This window comes from Chlorocebus sabaeus, chromosome 5, assembly GCF_047675955.1.
Source record: "Chlorocebus sabaeus isolate Y175 chromosome 5, mChlSab1.0.hap1, whole genome shotgun sequence".
NCBI classification, from domain to species: Eukaryota; Metazoa; Chordata; class Mammalia; order Primates; family Cercopithecidae; genus Chlorocebus; species Chlorocebus sabaeus.
This window is the reverse complement of record NC_132908.1, coordinates 18,618,250-18,625,544: the sequence shown is the minus strand read 5'-3', so window position 1 is coordinate 18,625,544 and position 7,295 is coordinate 18,618,250. Positions and strand designations below refer to the sequence as shown.

Sequence of the window (7,295 nt, the reverse complement as noted above, 5' to 3'; positions counted from 1 at the left end):
TACAAAAAAATGAAAAATAAATGAGGTAGATAAATTAAAGCTTTCACACCCAGGACTTGCCTGTCCCAACTTTGTAGCCTTCATGAAATATTTAAGGAAAAAAATCTTCTTAATTACTTGGCGTAAGTCACACTAAGGAAATTAAACAAAAAAATATAGTATGTGAGTTTGTAATAGAAAATGCCCTTCCATAAGTTTCTTCTTAAGAATGAAAACCTAGTTCTCCAATAGAGTAGCCACTGGCAAGCTAAATTAAGTCAGCTGAGCTTCCCCCGCTCAAGTGCCCACCTCTTCTGGGGTTCAGGAAGACAAAGACATCTGAGAGATGTGGACAGGACACGGGCACTCTGAGGCCAACTGAGCTGTATCTAAATAAGCAGCAACAGAGACATTGACTCCCTAAGGACTAATATAAGTCGATATGAGGGCATCCCACTTAAGGTTCTAAGGCTGAAGCAATTTTATAATTCCACAGCCTTAGGTTTCTCTGTTGTTTTTTAAGTACATTCAAACAAACAAACAAACAAAAAGATGGAGACAGGGTTGCGGACATATAAAACAGGTACCTAAATAGATGAAGGGCCTTGTCCTTTTACCCACATCAGTTACTATGGAGTATCTAGTACCTCTCTTTTCAACAGGCTAAGTAGTTACTTGTCTTTTCCACTGTGGTTCAGTAAGGTCCAAGGGTTCTACCTTGAAATAGATAACAGTCTTTGGAAAAAGTCACTCTAGGTTGTACAAAGATTCTATGTATACAGTTTGTCACAAGTAACAAAGCTACTTTGCAAGACCCACTTCTTTCCAAAATTCAAAAAAGAATTTTAGTCTGTACTTGTTTGGGTGTGATTTTTTTTGTTGTTGTTCACTTTTTGCAAAGCAGCATAGCAACAATCATGATTGTAGAACTTGCCTGAGATTGTGGTCATAACCCTTGTAAACATCATTTGCATACCAGTAAGAAAAAGAAAACAGGAGGAGATGAGTTCTTTTTTTTTTTTTTTTTTTTCTTTTCTTTTTAAGACGGAGTCTGGCTCTATCACCAGGGCGGAGTGCAGTGGCATGATCTCGGCTCACTGCATCATCCATCTCCCGGGTTCAAATGATTCTCCTGCCTCAGCCTCCCGAGTAGCTGGTATTACAGGCACTCGCCACCACACCCAGCTAATTTTTGTATTTTTAGTAGAGACAGCATTTCACCATGTTGGCTACGATGGTCTTGATCTCTTGACTTTGTGATCTGCCTGCCTCGGTCTCCCAAAGTGCTGCAATTATAGGCTGGAGCCACCGCATCTGGCTAGGAGATGAGTTCTTATTAAAAAGAGCAGATTCTAGAGATTTCAATCTGCTTGCATTTCTCTTTCCATGCAAGTTCTCCTTGAGTTTGGCTGACCACAATCTCGTCTTCTTCCAGGAAGTGAGGAAACTGGTGTTTGGGAATGCTCCCAGTAGCACCTGTTTTTGCCATATCTGCACTGATACCCAAGTGGAAGCCATCCACGTTGGAGACAGTGGCGTTATTTATATTGACGTTGATTCCCAAGGAAACCAGGAGGGTAGGAACACTGCCACTCTGGATCAGAGATCTCATTGGTCTTCATGGCTATACCACCACTGAGTGTGCTGGTGTCCTGGTTCCACACAACAGGGCCCAAGTTCACTGAAGTGGACAGGATTTCCCTGGGAAATATTTGAGACTCTTTCCATCTGTACCTAACAGAGTTATGGTGTTCTTAATAGCCAGCTTCCTACCATGGCGTGCTGAGTCATATAGTGGACCTTCCAGTTGCATTTGGTGGTAAAAGCTCACCCACAAATGTTGCATGCAAAAGGTTTCTCTCCAGTGTGCGTCTGCTCATGAATCTGAAGAAGGCTAATGGGTGAGAAGTTCTTCCCACACCGTGTGCAGCTGTGTTGCTTGGCCTGTCGGCATGGTTAGGCCACTGACAAAGGAGTCATCCCCAGGGACAATGTGGAGGGTTCAACAAATGTGCCAGGGACTTCAACTTTGACATAGATTGGCTGAGCTCGGATAAACATTGAAGGGAGATGGCTCCAACCTTCTATCTTAATCTGGCTGTTTTCAGAGCTTTCTGCTTTGTCTCTGGCATCAGGAGACTGACTGATCCTTCCTACTTGGCCATTGGCTGGGGAGAGTACCTGGAAGGCTGTGATTTCCATGATGTCTGGACTTCAGCTCTGATACTCCCGGGCTCCCATCGGTGAGGACCAGTCGTTGGTCAAGCTGTTTCTCTTCATGGAACTGTTTTCTCTGCTGCTCTGGTGCTGCAGGCCAAAAGGGGCAGGACCCACGTTTCCCAGGGCATCTGAAGAAGACATCATGGTGAACCCTAGTGTAGGTGATGCCTACTGCATGCTGGGAGGAGGCACAGGGACCTTTGAGGAGCTACTAGAGGCCTCCTGGGAGCTGACTTCATCTACACTGGTGCTTTCAAAAACATCATTATGGCACATGGCACTGGTGCTGCCATTCTCCTCCACCGTCATTGGTTCAGGACCCATAAAGTCACAGGAATTCTCTGGCAGGGGAAGGTTGGGATTCTGACTGTCCATGTCCATCTGAATATGCTGCTGCAACATCACAGCACTGGTGAACTTCTTCTGATAGAAAAGGCACAGATGCTGCACCTTTATGGACGTGTTGGGTTGGTGAACCCCAATGTGTCTTAAGGGATGCCTTTGGTAGAAAAAGCTCAGTCACAGATCTTACACTGGAATGGTGTCTCCAGAGTGCGGATGCAGCAATGCATTTAGAGGGAGCTTTAGCAGATCTTACACTGGAACGGTGTCTCTGGAGTACGGATGCAGCAAAGCATTTAGAGGGAACTTTAGCAGCTTAATACTTGGTGGCAAATGAGGCATTTGTTGAGGTCCATGGTGGTCATGTCGATGTACTCCACCAGCTGCTGCAATTTCAGAGTCTCTGATCCTGGTTCGGGGGTCCCACTTTCTTGGAAGCCACCAACCCTTGAGGAATGATGGTTTGGCCCCATGCCAGGAAGTGTGGGCTACAGGTCACTGGGCAATGGGTCACCTGTGAGGTCCTTGGGGTTAGGTCCCAAAGAGAGCTTTTGAAGTAGCCCTACAGAGGGGATTACAAGAACAGGTTTTGTGTCTAAAGAGAGACTCAGTTCATCTACTGATATACAAAGAATGCATAGGGGATGTGATTCCTACCACCATTTTGTCCTAGAGCTCAGCAAACAGCTGAAGGTTTGCCTTCACCTGAAGATGTTGGTGAACGTGCATCTTGAGGTTGCCCTTGGTGGCGAAGCAGTTATCACAGACAGAGCACACAAAGGGTCTCTCTTCCCATGTGAAAGTGGAGGTGGATCTGCAAGGAGCTATCAGTCTCAAAAAACCTTGCTACAATACTTACACTTGTCCTTGTAGAGGATCACCTCGTCTTCAGGTTTGACATCCACTGAGGTTCAGTGGCTTCCCCTTCCCTTTCTTGGATGGGTCTAGTGCCCCAGTGGAGAAAGGACTTTGGAAGTGCACCAAGCCCGGGGCCTTAGGAAGCAAAGCACTCAAGAGGGGGAACATTACATTTGAAGCACCCTGGTCCCATCCAGCTTCACAGCAAAGGGCATCAGCCCTGGGGATGGAGAACTGGTGGTGAAAAGGATGTTGGTGTGAGTTAGTATGGCTTGTTTCAAGGTGTCCAGAGACAGACCTTGTCTTCCAGCTTTCAGGCTGAGCAAAGCCACAGCTGCAGGAACCTGCTGGGACAGGTGACTGCACAAGGTCTTCAGGGTGTTGGCCCCTTCCCCACCTGAGTGCCAGGCGTGCAGGCCCACTTATCCACCTGGATGTGGATCTGATTGGTGAACTGAATCTACCATAGCTGCTGCGGCACAGGATCTTCTCAAGGACCCACGGGATGCTGTTGATACTGGGCACAGAGGCTGGCAATGCATCTTAGCTCCACTGATTTATTACCACTTTGGTCCCCTGTAGTGCCTGCAGGCTCACATAGTGTTGGCTACTTTGCCTTTGAGTAAATAGCTTATCTCCTGGAGTGTGGGTGGCAGGCCATCTCTGGTTTTTAGGTACACCACAAACTCCACACCCAGCTCCTTCTTCATGTTCCCTAAGCGGCCACCATTCTCCCTGTGACCATCCTTACTGTTTGAACAAAGTGGCTGGTGGCTCAGCACAGCTCCAGAGAAGTCTCCTGAAGGCACTGGCCCCTCGCTGTCATTCATGATGACAACACAACTGGTGGATTTTTAGTGCAATTTTTCTTATGTTCTAAGAACTCAAAGATGCTAAAGAACTCTGCACAACATTTCTCACATTTGTGTGTTTCCTCCCAATGAAGTCACTTTATCATCGTGATTCCCTGGGCGGTTCGCTGGAGCACCTAAAGTTTGGATGTCTGGCTTCCAGAACGATGAGAGAATAAATTTCTGTTGTTTTAAGCCATCGCATTTGTGGTTGTTTGTTACAGCAGCCCTGGCTCCCAGGCCACCAGAGCCACTGGGGCCACATCTGCAAATGCTAGGGTCAGCATCTCTGGCTGCTGCTCACCCTGGTCCTCCTCCTAGTTGATGTGCTGGGGTTTTGCCAGCTTGTGCCTCGACGTGGTGTGAGGAAAATGCAAATCAAACCCACAGTGAGATACCACTTCACATCCATTAGGATAACTTATTTAAAAAAATTAAAACCTGAAAATAACAAGTGTTGGCAAAGACGTGGAGAAATTGGAACATTTGTGCATTGCTAGTGAGGATGTAAAAGGTGCGGCCACTACAGAAAACAGTATGGCAGCTCCTCAAAAAATTAAACATAGAATTACCACACGATTCAACAATTCAGTTTCTGGGTATATACCCAAGAGAATTGAAAGCAGGGACTCAGACAGGTATTTGTGTACCGTTGTTCATAGCAGCAGCATTCACAGTAGCCAAAAGGTGAAAAACAGTGCAAGTGTCTATCGTTAAATGAACAAATAAATCAAATATGGTATATACATATAATGGAATATTATTCAGCGCTAAAAAAGAATGAAATTCTGACACACGCTACAACACGGATGAACTTTGAGAATATTATGCTAACTGAAATAACCCAGCCTTTGAAAGACAAATACTGTATGATTTCATTTATATGAGGTGCCTAGAATTGTCAAATTCATAGGGACATAAAGTTGTATGGGGGTCACCAGGGGCGTAGGGGCTGGGGAAAGAATGGGGAATTACCATTTTATAACTACAGAGCTTCTGTTTGGAATGATCAAAAGTTCTGGATAGGTGATAGGCGCACAAATTATAAATGTGCTTAATGCCAGTGAAAATGGCACACACTTAAAAGTGGTTAAAATGGTAACTTTTATGTTATATATATGCTTTAATCACAGTAAAAGGTATATGCTGGTCAATCCTAAGCAGGAGAATGGATAAACAAATTGTAGTATAGTCATACAATAAAATACTACTCAGCAATATTTTTTAAAGCTACTGATGTGCCCAAAAACATGGATGAATCTCAGAAACATTATATTTAGCAAGAGAAGCCTTACAAAAAGGGATATATACAGATGATTCCACTTATACCAAGTTCTAGAATAGGCTACATTATTCAAAGTGAAAAATATGAGAAAGTGATTGCCTGGAAGGGGGTTGGTTTTGATTAGAAAGGGCTTGGAATTTTCTGAGGTGAAGAAAATATACTATATTTTGGATTTCATGGTTGTACATAATTGCCAAAATTCATTTAATTTAACACTGAAGGTTTTATCATATGTAAATTATACCTCAAAGATACAGAACAATTCTCTTGGTCGAAATTTCTTTCTAGATGGACAGTACTAACCTGAGTATCCCAATGGTCCCTCTCCTTTCTCTCATCTCCATGGCTGCACAATCTCCTGCCTGTCTCTTTTTGATTGACACTTTCCTTATTTGAGGCTGCTAATATATTAAATCAGGTTACATTAACATTTTACAGGGTTGATACATATTCAGTCTTCCTAAGGTGATTTTTCACGTCACCTTTCTGACTCTTTATGAGGTTATATGACTTCTTCACCTAACCTCCCAAAGTCAGCCCTACCATAATGATCAAGTTTTAAGCATATACTTCACGATAGCCCCAATGCTAGAATATTATATTACTTTCAGTAGATGAGCCCTAGAACTAAACAAGATGGTCCAATATGTTAGTTTACGGTCAGATAACATGATTAAGTTGAAGCATACGAAATTGCCAAGGTTTCTCTTATTTTCAACAAATGTGAATTACATATGCCTCAAAAAGTAATTTTTTTTTTTTTTTTTTGAGACAGAGTCTCGTCCTGTCGCCCAGGCTGGAATGCAATGCCGTGATCTCAGCTTGCTGCAACCTCTGCCTCCCGGGTTCAAACGATTCTCCCACCTCAGCCTCCAGAGGAGCTGGAGGTGGTGGCACCCGCCACCATGCCCAGCTCATTTTTGTATTTTTAGTCGAGATAGGGTTTCACCATATTGGCCAGACTGGTCTCAAACTCCTGACCTCGTGACCCGCCTGCCTCGGCCTTCCAAAGTGCTGGGATTACAGGCATGAACCACCGCGCCTGGGGCATTACTAAAAATTGAATTCAATTATTAAAAATTTAATAATCTGACATTTTTCTCAACATTCTCAACAAGTAATCCAGCGTAAGATGACTATTTCTTTTAAAATTAGAAAAATTTAATAAATAAGCACAAATGATTAGCTGAATGATTTTAAAACGAGCTGCTATATAAGTAGTTAAATAATTACATTAAATTTAAACAATAATAATTAGTTAAATAATTGTTTGAAAAGATGAGTCAAGTATGTAAAAGATTTTAACTAAATATAGTTTATATACATATGCTCATGGTGGCCCAATATTTTGCTGGAGGTCATCTTGCAACAACTGAGATTAGCCTCTGTGTCTCATTCATTGTTACATTCTTAGCACCCAGCAGAGTGCCTGAAATACAGCAGATGCTCAAGAAATATCTGCTAAAATGAACAAATAAGACGGACTTTTTGTCAGATGAACCATTACATCCCCAAAACATATATCTCAACATCTTTTGCCTATAAAGGAAGCCCCCAGATAATTTTCATCGCATTTTTCCCATGTTCACATTACATCCAAATCAACTTTCTTGCTTCGAAAACTTCTAGTACCCAAATAGAAAAGGTATATCACAAATTCAAATTTTTCTAAATCATGTCTTCTATGTGACTAGAATGAAAACCAACATAGAGAATTTCAGGTTTGACAATAACAGGAACTTCTAGAAGAGACAGTAGAC

The 7,295-nt window shown here is 42.9% G+C and overlaps 1 pseudogene; it reads right to left on the bottom strand.

Moving 5' to 3' along the window:
• Positions 1-1,315: 1,315 nt before the first annotated feature.
• Positions 1,316-5,879, bottom strand: LOC103231852 (sal-like protein 4 pseudogene; annotated as a pseudogene).
• Between the last annotated feature and the right edge of the window lie 1,416 nt (positions 5,880-7,295).